Source organism: Saccopteryx leptura, chromosome 6 (assembly GCF_036850995.1).
Source record: "Saccopteryx leptura isolate mSacLep1 chromosome 6, mSacLep1_pri_phased_curated, whole genome shotgun sequence".
Lineage (NCBI taxonomy): Eukaryota > Metazoa > Chordata > Mammalia > Chiroptera > Emballonuridae > Saccopteryx > Saccopteryx leptura.
In genome coordinates this window covers 50,160,339-50,177,327 of record NC_089508.1, presented here as the reverse complement: position 1 = coordinate 50,177,327, position 16,989 = coordinate 50,160,339, and the positions used below count along the sequence as shown (strand labels likewise).

General features: G+C 37.7%; 2 non-coding genes and 1 pseudogene across 2 annotated transcripts; 2 read left to right on the top strand and 1 right to left on the bottom strand.

Moving 5' to 3' along the window:
- The first annotated feature begins 1,019 nt into the window (after positions 1-1,019).
- LOC136377684 (U1 spliceosomal RNA) lies at positions 1,020-1,181 on the top strand. The gene has a single exon (XR_010746361.1). It is a non-coding gene; the product is annotated as a U1 spliceosomal RNA (small nuclear RNA).
- Positions 1,182-6,018: 4,837 nt separating this feature from the next.
- On the top strand, positions 6,019-6,131 carry LOC136377701 (U2 spliceosomal RNA; annotated as a pseudogene).
- Positions 6,132-16,913: 10,782 nt separating this feature from the next.
- Positions 16,914-16,989, bottom strand: TRNAV-AAC (transfer RNA valine (anticodon AAC)). Its single transcript has one exon. It is a non-coding gene; the product is annotated as a tRNA-Val (tRNA).

Here is a 16,989-nt window from a genome sequence, read left to right as displayed (position 1 = left end):
CTCCGGGCTACTGAGTTCCTTGCACTCTCCCCAAACTCTGTTGTGGATTACATCCTGTGTGGATCTTACCTTGCCCATGAGCCTGCAGGGATGGGGGACTAACCCCTGAAAAGTCCTGATTCTGGTCTAGTTCCCAACAGGCTATGCTATGAACTCACTGAAGGGCATTCCAGAGGGGTCCACAGTTCACTGAGGAGCAATTTGGAAGGACTCACAAACTTCAATTTATATTTGGAAAAAAAAGAAATAGACAACAATCATGGCTACTTTTGTGCAAAATAAATTTTCCATGTGAAAGACATTTGGCGTTTTAAAAAGTAGATTCTTTTGTAGCTGAACTTCTAGACCCAGACCTTTAGGACTTTCAGTTACAGTTTAAAAAATGAGAAAGAACAGATGCTGAAAGATGATTGTGTGATTGTGGGAAATACTGACCTCAGGATCAGAAGAACAGAGTTTAAGTTTCTGCTGAGTTAGTTTTTAGTTGAATGATCTTTGGCAAGTCAACTTTACAAACAAAAGATGAAAACAAAATAGAAAAAGTTAATGTTAAAGCAATACAGGTAAATACTAACACTTAACATGCCCTTATTTGCTCTGTGACAAAATTAGTTTCTGTAATAGTCAGTAATAATTTTCTTGATTTGTTCCTTAGTTTTATAACAACTATTTTAAAAGGACTGATATAAAATTTAAAGATATTTTGTGTATGAACTAAAAGTTGCACTCACTGACATAAAATTATATCTCATATTTTTGAAACATAACTCAAAATTGGCACAATATTTCACTGTTTTCAATTTTAAATTAAAAAACAAAAACTAAAACCTCTCTGAGGTTACAAAGAATGACCTCAGGCTCTGCTTCTTCATATTTCAACAGTGTGCCATCACTGCCTACATCAACACCACTGTCTAAATGCAGGGATATGTCATATCACAAGCGCTGGAGGCACACAGTATGCCAATGAGAGTTCGGAAAATTCTGAACGGTTTGAACTTTATCTCAAAACAAAGTGCTTATTTACCTGGCCGGGTAGATCCCATGCTCACAAAAGTGGTTTTCCCAGGGCGAGGCTTGTTCACTGCACTCTGGATGTGCTGACCCCTGCGATTTCCCCAGATGTGGGAAAGTTGGCTGCATAGCTTGTGGTCGTGGGGACAGTGTTTGTGCTCTCCTGCTTTTCTAAAAAAGAGAAAAAGTGCTTAGCTGAGTGCATCAGGGCCAACTGTAAAACCAGGAGCTCTCCAGGAAAGCTTCCTCAAACAGGAGGATGTCTGATAAAGTATAAGTGATAAACAAATGTGCTAATTCAAAGCTTCCCTTATCTGTACAGTCTTAGAACAAGAGTCATCACTGCTATTGTTTAGAATGTTAGGCCAACAACATACTGTTTTTTAGGGAAGAGTATTTTATCATTGATGTTTATTAGAATTGTCAACGTGCAGTGGTGATTAAAAGCAGATCACCTTTCAGTCAGTTTTATTATTGTATTAAAATTCTCATCAGTGTCCTTGATTGTCTGTACCAGGGGCAAGCTTACTTTGCCCTTGGTAATCTCCCTCCTAAGTCTCTTGAATTTTGCTTCTTTAATGGTGAGATAACCACTGACTACTCCACTCCAACCCCTCTGAGCCTATCTAGCCCAGGCCTGGCATTCACAGGGCCTTAACATTTAGAATTTAGATATGTCATCTATATGAGGCTATTCCTGAAAACATAGAAATAGAATAACAGGAATGAAAAGAAATAACTTATGATATATACTTCTAGTCCCAATATATGGCTAAATGGATATCAAGGTCATCAAGTACAATGTGGAGATTGTTTCCAACAAGGACTTGTTTTAATGTGTTTTTAAGTCTGACTGATAACCCTGACATTTAGAAATAAATACCAAGATAGGAATAATTAAATAATATTTTCTTTAAAACAAAGACGAAGAAGAAGTCTATCTTACAATTTTCAATTTGTGCCATTACTGGACTGCTATATATAAATTAACACTGAGAAAAATTCCAATGAATAACCCAAATATAATGAACTGTACATTTGGGGTGTTTCTAAATGAGTCATTATTTTATATGTAGATGTTAAAATGTGCCATAATTTTTATACCCATTTTTGCAAAATGACAAAACAACAAATGTAGATGAATGTGTTTGTACTGCTAGGGTGACCCATCCTGTGGGTTTTCCAGGAAATAAGGGTTGTCCAGGGTGCAGGACTTTAGTGCTAAAACTGGGACAGCCTCTCTCAGGTAAAGCAGAACAGCTGGTCACCGTACCTAAGCCCTTCAGAGTACAGTACACTGATCGCATAAGATGTCTGATTTCTCACCAGCTGAGCCTGGAAGTCTTTTCTGGAGAAGAACAGAAGCTGGCCATTCCCCTTCATGCTGAAACAGGCACTCATGCTAGGAGCATTCAACTAGAAGCTGCCCATTCCTCCCCAAACTGACCTTTCCCTAACTCAAATAAAGCATTTATTTAATAACAACAAATGCAATTATGAATATATGTCACAGTAGTGTGCTTTATGAACTAAAAACAAGATGAATGTAGAAATTTTGTAAGTTGTTATGTTTCTGGCAGAGATTTAGCTGTAGGTTTGGCATCCCAGGACTCAAATTTGAAGTATCCAAGACAGTTGAGGGATACAACTTTTGAATATGTAATGAAATAAAAGGTTTGGAGAATATATGGTCTAACTAAAGCTGTTTCTCCTGTGAGTTAAATAACTGAAAAGTCAATACACAATATTACTGACAACCAAGCTGTTGTGTTGTGGAGGTTTTGTGCTGAAACAGATAGTAGTATTAAAGAATGATGGTGTTTCTCATGCGTCATATCTGGCCCTCCAACCAATGGCATGGTCTGGGGAATCCATAAATAATGATGTGTCGCAGGACCCAAGACTTGACATAAAGCCGCTTGTGATCAAGTTTGATGAACATCTTTGCCTGGTATTATTTAAAAAACAATAAAAGACTTCTAAACTTGAAAGATAATCATCAACATGTTAAAAGAATGAATAGGTTACAGAAACTTTATTAACTGACCACTTGAAACTTGGCCCTTTGTAGCACCAATAAGATTTAAACTGCAATGTCAGTAAAAACAAAGGCCACTGTAATTGGAGAGCCAAATAAGGAAGTCCAGCCACAATGGTGTGGTTTGCACACTTACATCCATGTCTGGGGGGGCAGAATTAGTACAGCAGTCCCCTGTTATCTGCGGGGCACACTTTCCAAGACCTGCATGGCACCTGAAACTGCAGATAGTACCAATCCCTATATATGCTGTTTTTCCTATACATACATACCTATGATAAAGTTATTTTATAAATTAGGCACAGTAAGATTAACAATAACTAATAACAGAACAATTATAATAATCAATGTACTGTAATAAAAGTTACATGAATGTGATCTCTTTGTCTGAAAATATTGTAGTGTACTCACCCTTCTTCTTGTAATGGTGTGAGACATTACAATGTCTACGTGATGAGATGAAATGAGGTGAATACACAGGCATTGTGACACAGAATTAGTCTATTCTAGGGGTTACATGAATACAAGCACTTCGATACCATGGAAGTTGACCTGACAACTGAAACAGCTACTAAGGACTAATGGGTGGGTAGGGTATGCAGTATGGGAACACTAAACAAAAGGATGATTCATATCCCAGCCACAACAGAACAGGACAACAAGAGATTTCACAATTCTAATCTGAAGAGTGTGGAACTTAAAATTTATGAACTATTATTTATGAATTTTCCATTTAATATTTTCAGACTTCGGTTGACTGTTAACTGAAACTGCAGAAAGAGAAACCATGAATAGAGGGTGACTACTGTACAAAGTTTTAGAGGGAAACTTGGGCCTATATTACAAAATTTTAAACAGAATGTCCTCTGATTCAACAAGGCCATTTGTAAGAATTTGGTGTGCTGAAATATTGGCACATATTTTCAAAAATAAATGAACAAGGAAAGCTTATTACTAAATATATATATATGTGTGTGAAGGTGAGACATTGACAAGGGACACACTTAACAATGGTTGTAGACTCAGTAAAGAATACTAAGTAGCCATCAGAAAGAAGGAGGTTGATTTACATGCATTGACTTAGAAGTAATTTCAGGGATCTATTGAAGATAGCAAGTTGCAAAGCAGCATGCATAGTATAAATTTATTTTGTAAAATAAATGTAAAAAAAGCAATCTGAATACACATTCCCATGTGTGCTCATAAATAATTCAGGAAATACTATATTCACAGCAAACTGTTAAGAATGGTTAATGCCTGGGAGTGGGAGTGCTTCATTTGAATTTTTAAGGATGTAGTTATATTACTTTTTTGTTTTTTTTAAGACTGAATTTCCTTTTTGTTTCTTTAAGAATAAGGGAGCATGTTGTCAAGTTCAAACTCTGAAAATCATTGTTCTTCTCCCTTGCACTGACCACATCAGAGACAGAAGGCAGTGGTGACTGTGTGACTAAAGATCCCGTGGCTACTGTAAGTGAAATCAGGCCTCTCTCTGCCATCCCAAGTACAGGAATGAAGGAAAAAGAAGAGCTGAATTATCTTGCTGTATTTTTGGCAAAGGTTTCAATTAGGTAACATGTTAAAGTCATTTATCAAATAAAGATATTATTTGAAGAGCTAAAATGATATATTTGTACCCATTCATATTGCTCTGTTTTAAATTCAGAATATAAAGAATGATTTTCCTTCTTCCCTTAGTTATTTCTTAATTCCTGGGTCTCCCAAGCCTACATCTTTCTCTCTCTAGACACCATTCAATTAAAGTAAATTTTAAGATATTTTAAAACAGGAAGCAGAAACTGTCTGTGAGTGGTTCTAAAAGAAGTGCTACTTTAGGAAGTTTCCAAATGGGCTGGATGAATGGAGTAGATGAATGGAGTGGATCAGAAGAGACTTGTGGAATCCAATAAGTGACCCAACAAGTATTAAGAGACTGAAGAGCAATTATCTGGAGACCAAGCGAGCTCACAAAGATGTCACTTCTGTTCCCACCCATTAACAATGCCTGTCAATCAACTTTGCACTCTGTGAAAGCAACTAACAAACTAATGGAGAGTATTAAAAATGCAGAGAATTGCCTGACCAGGTGGTGGCGCAGTGGATAGAGCGTCGAACTGGGATGCGGAGGACCCAGGTTTGAGACCCCGAGGTCACCAGCTTGAGCGCGGGCTCATCTGGTTTGAGCAAAAGCTCACCAGCTTGGACCCAAGGTCGCTGGCTCGAGCAAGGGATTACTAGGTCTGCTGAAGGCCTACAGTCAAGGCACATATGAGAAAGCAATCAATGAACAAATAAGGTGTCGCAACGAAAAACTGATGACTGATGCTTCTCATCTCTCTCTGTTCTTGTCTGTCTATCCCTCTCTCTGACTCTCTCTGTTTCTGTAAAAAAAAAAAAAAATCATTCAAAATTAAAAAAATGCAGAGAATTAGAAAGAACTGCTTTGAACAATAGTGATTTAATCTTTGAAAACATCATTTGAATTTTTATAAATAGATTAAAATAAACTCTTACTTGAGGTTTAATATACAAAACCAAAGTACATATTTATATGTGTAAAACATGGAATGCATTAGGTCCTGGCCAGTGGCTCAGTGGATAGAACACTGGCCCAGCGTATGGACATCCTGGGTTCAATTCCTGGTCAGGACACACAGGAGAAGTGATCATCTACTTCTCCTACCCTTCCTGCTTCCTTCTCTCCCTCTTCCCCCTCCCCCCCCCTCCCCTGGCAGCCAGTGGCTTGATTGGTTTGACTGTGGCCCCAGGCACTGAAGATAGCTCCATTGGAGTGCATCAACCTCAGGTGCTAAAAAAAAGCTTGGTCCTTGAGCATTGGCCCCAGATGGGACTGCTGGGTGGATCCTCATTGAGGCACATGATGGAATCTGCCACGCTATCTTCCCTTCTCTCACCTAAAAAAATAAAATGGAATGAAATTAAATAAAAATAAGGAATGCATCATGATCGCTTCCCAGCCTTTTGACTAAGATCGAGTGTATTATCTGTTCTTTTCAGTTTAATATCTGACACATCCTCTAACCAAGGACAATATAGTAAGTGTATTTTAATAATTTTTAAAAATTGTATTTATTAGGGTGACACTAGTTTACATAAAAATTAACATAAAGTTTCAAGTTCACAATTATATAAGACATCTCTTTACACTGCACTGTGTGTTCACCCCCTGCAGTCAAGTCTTCATTCATCTCCATTTATCTCTCCCATGCCCTCCTCCATCTCTTCTCCCAAGCATCCTGGCAATCACCACACTGTTGTCTGTGTCCATAAGTTTTTTCAGCACCAGCCCCTCCCAAATCTGCGTCAGCCTGCTCTCTATGTATGAGTCTGTCTCCAGTTTGCTTCTTAGTTCTTTTTTTTATTATTAGATTCCACATACGAGTGAAATCATATGGTATTTGTCTTTCTCTGACACTCTGCATAATGTTCTGCAGGTATTGTTTTCTTGGTTTCCCTTTCTTTTATTTTGTTTTAGGTTTTCTTAAGACTTTATTCATTTTAGAGAGGAGAGAAAGAGAGGGGTGGGGGGCCAGGAAGCATCAACTCCCATATGTGCCTTGACCAAGCAAGTCCAGGGTTTCAAACTGGCGACCTCAGCATTCTAGGTTGACGCTTTATCCACTGCATCACCACAGGTCAGGCAGTTTCCCTTTTGATAGGTCATTATTGGTGTATAAAACTGCAACTGATTTCTGGATGTTTATTTTGTAACCTGCTACTTTACTAAATTCATTTTTCAGATCTATTTTTTTTTCGAGGGGATGGAATATTTAGGGTGCTCTATATAGAGTATCATGTTATCTGCAAGTAATGACAGTTTTAATTCTTCCTCTCCAATTTGGATGCCTGGTATTTCTTCTTCTTGTCTGATTGCTGTGGCTAGGACTTCCAGTACTATACTGAATAAGAGTGGTGATAGCAGACATCCTTGTCTTGTTCTCAATCTTAAGGGAAACACTTGTAGTTTTTGTCCACTGAGTCTGATATAGGCTGTGGGTTTGTCATGTATGGATTTTATTACATTGAGCTATAGTCCCTTTATTTCTACTTTGCTGAGAGTTCTTAACATAAATGAGTGCTTGATTTTATGAAATGCTTTTTCTACATCGATTGATACGATCATGTGATTTTTTTTCCTTCATTTAGTTTATGTGGTTTATCACATTTATTGATTGGCGAATGCTGTACCAACCTTGCATCTCCAGAATAAATCTCACTTGATCATGGTGTATGATCTTTTTAATGTATTGCTGGATCTGGTTTGCTAATATTTTGTTGAGGATTTTAGCATCTATGCTCATGGATATTGACCTATAATTTTCTTTCTTTGTAGTGTTTTTATCTGGTTTTGGAATTAGGACAATGCTGGTCTTGTAAAATAAACGTGGGAGTCCTTCCTCCTCTTGAATTTTCTGGAATAGTTTGAGAAGGAAAGGTGTTAATTCTTCTTTGAATGTTTGGTAAAATTCACCTGTGAAGCTTTCCAGTTTAGGACTATGGTTTGTTGGAAGTTTTTTGATCACTGCTTCAATTTTACTAGTTGTAATCTGTCTATTCAGATTCTCTGATTCTTCCTGATTCAGTTTTAGAAGATTGTGTGTTTCTAGGAATCTATCCATTTCATTCAGATTGTCCAATTTATTGTTATAATGTTATCTTACAATCCTTTGTATTTCTTTGGTGTAAGTTGTTACTTCTCTTTCATTTCTAATTTTATTTATTGGGTCCTAAATCTTTCTTACTTGGTGGGTCTGGTTAAAGGTTTGTCCGTCTTGTTTATCTTCTCAAAGAGCTAGCGCTTGGTTTCACTGTTATATTGTTTTGTCTCTATTTCATTTATTTCTGTCCTTATCTTTATTATTTCCTTCCTTCTACTCACTTAGGGCTTTGCTTGTTATTCTTTTTCAAGTTCCTTTAAGTATAAGGTTGGATTGTTCATTTGAGATTTTTCTTGTTTCTTTAGGTAGGCTTGAAATGCTATAAATTTCCCTCTTAGGACTGCTTTCGCTGTGTCCCATAGATTTTGGGTTGTTGAGTTCTCATTTTAAATTGTTTCAAGGTACCTTTTGATTTGTTCTTTGATCTCATTGTTAACACATTCATGGTTTAGTAACATGTTGTTTAGCCTCCATATCTTTGTGTGTTTTATTTTTTCTTTTTATTGAATTTTAGTTTTATACCATTGTGGTCAGAGAAGACGTTTGATATGATTTCAATCCTCTTAAATTTACTGAGACTTGTTTTGTGTCCTAACATGTGGTCTACCCTAGAAAATGTTCCTTGTGAATTGACAAGACTGTATATTCTGTTGCCTTAGGGTGAAATGCTCTGAAGATATCAATTAAATCCAGCTAATCTAATGTGTCATTTAAGGCCATCATTTCCGTACTGATTTTCTGTTTGGATGATCTATCCATTGATGTCAATGGGGTGTTAAAATCTCCTACTGTGGGAGTGACGTCACGGAAATGGCGCCGTGAGCAGCGCGTCCGACAGATCTCCCCAAAATCTCAACAAATTTATCAACTAGAAACAGAAAAATTTATCCTCGGAGCATTCCGGAGTTCCACACACACACTGAAAGCGAAAGGACTGTTGCCGAGGAGGGAGTACGCCTGTGGTGAGTCAACCCACACGTGCAACTGCCCGCCCACACTCGAGGAGCGGCAGCCTGGGCACTGGCGGCAGCCGGCGTGCCCTGAGAAACCGCGCATGGGCCCGTGCCGCGGTCCGGAGAGTCCCGGCCACCGGTGTGCACTGAGAAACCGTGCACACGCCCCGTGCCGCGGTCCGGAGAGTCCCGGCCACTGGTGTGCACTGAGAAACCGCGCGCGCACGCCCCGTGCCGCGGTCCGGGAGGGGCGCCAAGCCTGTCTTTCCTAGTCGGGAGATTCTCTCCGTGGGCGGGGAACCTCACCCAGCCATTCAAGCTAACAATCAAGCATTGGGGGAGGGGTGCGCAGGCAGCCTGAAATACTTTCTGGAGCACAGCTGCGGATCCAATCACTGAAATTAGCTTAACCCACGAAATCTGCGCACCCACGGGGCTCTAATTGATAAGATCTCTCCCAGTTCAGCGATCCAAGACAAGAGGCATGATATTTTTCAGTGCCTTTTGCTAAAGGGGCGGGGGCAACTTCTGATTGACAGAGCCTCCATATTCAGGGATATACCTAACAAGAGGGACTTGGCAGATATTAAGATCTATACAGCAAGCAGCGAATAGTGCATCTTCTTCCCAGCCAAAACAGGCTACAAAGTGTGGAAAGCCTGGGTTGAGTGGTCCAACTGAATGCTAGGCACTGAACAGTCACCTTGACAACAATTGACTCCCAGCCCCACCTGATTACGCTAGAGGCTCTGACTGCCAGAGCCTTACCCAGAGCCTTGCGCTGAGTGAGGATAGAGTGGGGATTTCCCAGCTCTTTGAGCCTCTTACTCCCCAGACAGAAGCAGTGGCAGCCTCATAGCTGGATCACCAGGCTGCTAATTCAGGAAGGGGAGACTAGGAGAGAGACTCCAGGAAAGCAAACTCTCTCATTGTTGGACTCTGCAAACGCCAACAAGCCTTGACTACCAGCGAGACTAAAGCCAATTATATGACATTGCCATAGAATCCCATCAACTGCAAATCCCTACCTAAGTGTGACACAGGGGCAGAACCTGGGGTACAGAGTCACCGACCAGGAAGAGGGAGAGAAAAGAAAAAGGAAGAAGTTAACCTCTCAAAATCAAGAAAAATCCACAGACTTTATAACTTGTTCCACTAATTCTTTGTTGTTGTTTCTTTCTTCTTTCTTATTGCCTTTATTATTATTTGTATTTCCTCCACCTCGGTCCTTTTATTCTCTGCCCATCTTATGCTACCCTTTTCTTGAACTACACTACCCATGAGTGTTACATTTTATTTCTTTTCTTCATCCTTACTCTCCTTTAGGGTTACACTCCAAAACCCTTAACTCTCACTCTCTCCCCTTTTGTTTTTTTTTTGTTGTTTTTGTTTTTTTTTCCTTTCCTTTTTTCTTCCTTTGTTTCTCTCTTTTTCTTATTTTTTCCTTTCTATTCATTTCTTCTTTTCTCCTTTTACTTTTCCTCCCATTTAATCCTCAATCACGAACAAATTATTTAATTTGGGACTCAAGGTTTTTGTTTTTTGTTTGTTTGTTCTTTTTTTTTTTCTGCTTTTGTTCTTGGTTTTCCTTTATTTGTTTGTTTTTGTGGCATTTTGGGTACTTTTTACATTGCTTTTTAACTCACTAGCATTCCTCCCAACCCAAAGTCTCCATTGTATTTACTCTTCGCTCCACTTAATACAACAGATTTTTACTTATTATTTTTATTTTTTTCTTCTTTAAATATTATTATTTTTTCTCTCCTTTTTCTGTTTCCCTCTTATTCCTCTCATTATATCTCTTAGTTGACCATCACTTACAAGCAAATCATTTTATGCTTGTCTAAGATTTTCTCTTTTTTTTTTTTTTTTTGCATTTAGTAGGTCCCTACTCCCTTTTTTTCCCCTTGAACTCTTCACCCCAAATCAGGCCCTCCGTTATAGGCAGTTTTTGTTCCATTTAGCATAATATAATTCACAGGTCATCACGATATTTCCCTAAGGAGGTGAGAGGAGGGGAAGAGAAGAAAGAAAAAAGGGGGAAATAATAAATTATTACTTTTTTTTTTGTGGAGTGTTTTCCTTTTATTCCCCCCCTTTTTATTCTTTATTAATTCTAATTAACACTATCAACAAGACCACCTTCAGATGCCAATAAGAAAAAGGAAATAGAATATTATGGATACAAAAGATAGAGAGGTAACACAAATAGATGTGGAAAAATCTATGGAGAAAAGATTTAACATATTGGAAGCCTTGGAGCCAAATGACAGAGAATTTAAAATAGAAATCTTAAAAATACTCAGAGATATACAAGAAAACACAGAAAGGCAATTTAGGGAAATCAGAAAACAACTCAACGATCACAAAGAATATATTACCAAGGAAATTGAAACTATAAAAACAAATCAAACAGAAATGAAAAACTCAATTCACGAGCTAAAAAACGAGGTAACAAGCTTAGTTAATAGAACAGCCCAGATAGAAGATAGGATTAGTGAAATAGAGGACAAGCAACTTGAGGCACAACAGAGAGAAGAAGAAAGAGACTCAAAAATAATAAAAAACAAGAAAGCCCTACAGGAATTGTCTGACTCCATCAGAAAGAATAACATAAGAATAATAGGTATATCAGAGGGAGAAGAGAAAAAAAATGGAACGGAGAATATACTCAAACAAATAATAGATGAGAACTTCCCAAGCCTGTGGAAAGAACTAAAGCCTCAAATTCAAGAAGCAAACAGAACACCGAGTTTTCTTAACCCCAACAAACCCACTCCAAGGCACATCATAATGAAGATGACACAAACCAATGACAAAGAAAAAATTCTCAAGGCAGCCAGGGAAAAGAAAAATACAACATATAAAGGAAGGCCTATTAGATTATCATCAGATTTCTCAGCAGAAACTCTACAAGCTAGAAGAGAGTGGACCCCAATATTTAAAGCCCTGAAAGAGAGGAACTTTCAGCCAAGAATACTATACCCATCAAAGCTATCCTTCAAGTACGAAGGAGATATAAAAACATTCACAAATACAGAAAAGATGAGAGAATTTATCATCAGAAAGCCCCACTCCAGGAAATACTAAAGGGGGTTTTCCAACCAGATTCAAAGAACAAAAGAAAACAAAACCACAAGTAACAGCTCCACCAAGAAAACAATAAAACCAAACTTAAACTGTGACAACAAAAGAAAAAAAAGGGGAGAAAAGATGAAGATTAACAGTAGCAAAGGACGATGAAGCGCAGAAATACTCATAAGAAAGGGTACTACAATGAATATGGTAGGTACCCTTTTCATTACTTAATGGTAACCACCCTTGAAAAAACCACCACAAAAACACTTGACTTAAAAAAGGTAGCAACAGAGGAAAGAAGTATGGAATACAAACAAACAAACAAAAAATGATAGAAAAACAAAAGAGAAGAATCAAACAAGATACAAAACTAACAGAAAGCAATTTATAAAATGGCAATAGGGAACCCACAAGTGTCAATAATTACACTAAATGTAAATGGATTAAACTTACCAATAAAAAGACACAGAGTAGCAGAATGGATTAAAAAAGAAAATCCAACTGTATGCTGCCTACAAGAAACTCATCTAAGCAACAAAGATAAAAACAAATTCAAAGTGAAAGGCTGGAAAACAATACTCCAAGCAAACAACACCCAAAAAAAAAGCAAGTGTAGCAATACTCATATCTGATAATGCTGACTACAAGACAGAAAAAGTACTCAGAGACAAAAATGGTCATTTCATAATGATTAAGGGGACACTGAATCAAGAAGACATAACAATCCTTAATATAATATGCACCAAACCAAGGAGCACCAAAATATATAAGACAGCTACTTATTGACCTTAAAACAAAAACTGACAAAAATACAATCATACTTGGAGACCTCAATACACTGCTGATGGCTCTAGATCGGTCATCCAAACAGAGAATCAATAAAGATATAGTGGCCTTAAATGAAATACTAGAACACCTGGATATGATAGACATCTACAGGACACTTCATCCCAAAGCGACAGAGTATACATTTTTCTCTAGTGTACATGGAACATTCTCAAGAATTGACCATATGTTGGGCCACAAAGACAATATCAGCAAATTTAGAAAAATTGAAATTGTACCAAGCATATTCTCTGATCATAAAGCCTTGAAACTAGAATTCAACTGCAAAAAAGAGGGGGAAAAAAACCACAAAATTGTGGAAACTAAACAACATACTTCTAAAAAATGAATGGGTCAAAGAAGAAATAAGCGCAGAGATCAAAAGATATATACAGACAAATGAAAATGACAATACGACATATCAGAATCTCTGGGATGCAGCAAAAGCAGTAATAAGAGGAAAGTTCATATCACTTCAGGCCTATATGAACAAACAAGAGAGAGCCGAAGTAAACCACTTAACTTCACACCTTAAGGAACTAGAAAAAGAAGAACAAAGACAACCCAAAACCAGCCGAAGAAAGGAGATAATAAAAATCAGAGCAGAAATAAACGAAATAGAGAACAGAAAAACTATAGAAAAAAATCAATAAAACAAGGAGCTGGTTCTTTGAAAAGATCAACAAAATCGACAAACCCTTGGCAAGACTCACCAAGGAAAAAAGACACAGGACTCAAATAAATAAAATCCAAAATGAAAGAGGAGAGATCACCAGACATCATAGATATACAAAGAATTATTGTAGAATACTATGAAAAACTATATGCCACCAAATACAACAATCTAGAAGAAATGGATAAATTTCTAGAACAATACAACCTTCCTAAACTGAGTCATGAAGAAGCAGAAAGCCTAAACAGACCAATCAGCAGGGAGGAAATAGAAAAAACTATTAAAAACCTCCCCAAAAATAAAAGTCCAGGCCCAGACGGTTATACTAGTGAATTCTATCAAACATTCAAAGAAGACTTGGTTCCTATTCTACTCAAAGTCTTCCAAAAAATTGAAGAAGAAGCAATACTTCCAAACACATTTTATGAGGCCAACATAACCCTCATACCAAAACCTGGCAACGATGGCACAAAGAAAGAAAACTACAGACCAATATCTCTAATGAATACAGATGCTAAAATACTAAACAAAATACTGGCAAATCAAATACAACAACATATTAAAAAAATAATACATCATGATCAAGTGGGATTCATCCCAGAATCTCAAGGATGGTTCAACATACGTAAAACGGTTAACGTAATACACCATATCAACAAAACAAAGAGCAAAAACCACATGATCTTATCAATAGACGCAGAAAAGGCTTTTGATAAAATACAACACAATTTTATGTTTAAGACTCTCAACAAAATGGGTATAGAAGGAAAATATCTCAACATGATAAAGGCCATATATGATAAACCATCAGCCAACATCATATTAAATGGCGTAAAACTGAGGACTTTCCACCTTAAATCAGGAACAAGACAGGGTTGTCCACTCTCTCCACTCTTATTTAACGTGGTGCTAGAAGTTCTGGCCAGAGCAATCAGACAAGACAAAGAAATAAAAGGCATCCCTATCGGAAAAGAAGAAGTAAAGGTATCACTTTTTGCTGATGATATGATCCTATACATCGAAAATCCAAAGGACTCCACATAAAGATTACTAGAAACAATAAACCAATACAGTAAGGTCACAGGATACAAAATTAACGTACAAAAGTCCATAGCCTTTCTATATGCCAACAATGAAATATTAGAAAACGAACTCAAAAAAATAATCCCCTTCACGATTGCAACAACAACAAAAAAATACCTAGGAATAAACATAACAAAGAATGTAAAGGACCTATATAAAGAAAACTACAAAGCATTGTTAAGAGAAATAGAAAAAGACACAATGAGATGGAAAAATATTCCTTGTTCTTGGATAGGAAGAATAAATATAATTAAAATGGCCATATTACCCAAAGTAATATATAAATTTAATGCAATTCCCATCAAAATTCCTATGACATTTTTTAAAGAAATGGAACAAAAAATCATAAGATTTATATGGAACTATAAAAAACCCCGAATAGCCAAAGCAATCCTAAGGAAAAAGAATGAAGCTGGGGACATTACAATACCTGACTTTAAACTATATTATAGGGCCACAATAATCAAAACTGCATGGTATTGGCAGAAAAATAGACACTCAGACCAATGGAACAGAATAGAAAGCCCAGAAATAAAACCACATATATATGGTCAAATAATCTTTGATAAAGGGGCCAACAACACAAAATGGAGAAAAGAAAGCCTCTTCAACAAATAGTGTTGGGAAAACTGGAAAGCCACATGCAAAAGAATGAAACTCAACTACAGCCTGTCCCCGTGTACTAAAATTAATTCAAAATGGATCAAAGACCTAAATATAAGATCTGAAACAATAAAATACATAGAAGAAGACATAGGTACTAAACTCATGGACCTGGGTTTTAAAGAACATTTTATGAACTTGACTCCAATGGCAAGAGAAGTGAAGGCAAAGATAAATGAATGGGACTACATCAGAATAAAAAGTTTTTGCTCAGCAAGAGAAACTGATATCAAAATAAACAGACAGCCAACTAAATGGGAACTGATATTTTCAAACAACAGCTCAGATAAGGGCCTAATATCCAAAATTTACAAAGAACTCATAAAACTCAACAACAAACAAACAAACAATCCAATAAAAAAATGGGAAGAGGACATGAACAGACACTTCTCCCAGGAAGAAATACAAATGGCCAACAGATATATGAAAAGATGCTCAGCTTCATTAGTTATTAGAGAAATGCAAATCAAAACTACAATGAGATACCACCTCACCCCTGTTAGATTAGCTATTATCAACAAGACGGGTAATAGCAAATGTTGGAGAGGCTGTGGAGAAAAAGGAACCCTCATACACTGTTGGTGGGAATGTAAAGTAGTACAACCATTATGGAGGAAAGTATGGTGGTTCCTCAAAAAACTGCAAATAGAACTACCTTATGACCCAGCAATCCCTCTACTGAGTATATACCCCAAAACCTCAAAATCATTGATACGTAAAGACACATGTAGTTCCATGTTTATTGCAGCATTGTTCACAGTGGCCAAGACATGGAAACAACCAAAAAGCCCTTCAATAGAAGACTGGATAAAGAAGATGTGGCACATATACACTATGGAATACTACTCAGCCATAAGAAATGATGACATCAGATCATTTACAGCAAAATGGTGGGATCTTGATAACATTATACGGAGTGAAATAAGTAAATCAGAAAAAAACAAGAACTACATGATTCCATACATTGGTGGAACATAAAAACAAGACTAAGAGACATGGACAAGAGAGCAGTGGTTACCAGGGGTGGGGGGAGGGAGGACGCAGGAGGGAGGGAGGGAGAGAGTTAGGTGGAGGGGGAGGGGCACAGAGAAAACTAGATAGAGGGTGACGGAGGACAATCTGACTCTGGGTGAGGGGTATGCAACATAATTTAATGACAAGATAACCTAGACATGTTTTCTTTGAATATATGTACCCTGAATTATTAATGTCATCCCATTAACATTAATAAAAATTTATAAAAAAAAATCTCCTACTGTGAATGTATTGCTATTGATCTCTTCCTTTATGTCCTCAAGATGTGCTTTACATATATAGTGCCCGTACATTGGTACATAAATGTTTAGAATCATTATATCTTCGTGTTGGATTGCTCCCTTTATCATTATGTAGTGTCCTTTGTCTCTTACTGTAAACTTTGCTTTAAAGTCTGTTTTGTCAGATATAAGTATTGTTACCTCAGCTTTTTAAAAATTTCCATTTGCTTGAAATATCTTTTTCCATCCTTTTACTTTTAGCCTATGTGTATTTTTTGTTCTGAGGTGGGTCTCTTGTAGATAGCATATTATGGGTTTTGCTTTCTTATCCATCAACTACCCTATGTCTTTTTTTTTTTTTTTTTCATTTTTCTGAAGCTGGAAACAGGGAGAGACAGTCAGACAGACTCCCGCATGCGCCCGACCGGGATCCACCCGGCACGCCCACCAGGGGCGACGCTCTGCCCATCCTAGGCGTCGCCATGTTGCGACCAGAGCCACTCTAGCACCTGAGGCAGAGGCCACAGAGCCATCCCCAGCGCCCGGGCCATCTTTGCTCCAATGGAGCCTTTTGGCTGCGGGAGAGGAAGAGAGAGACAGAGAGGAAAGCGCGGCGGAGGGGTGGAGAAGCAAATGGGCGCTTCTCCTGTGTGCCCTGGCCGGGAATCGAACCCGGGTCCTCCGCACGTTAGGCCGACGCTCTACCGCTGAGCCAACCGGCCAGGGC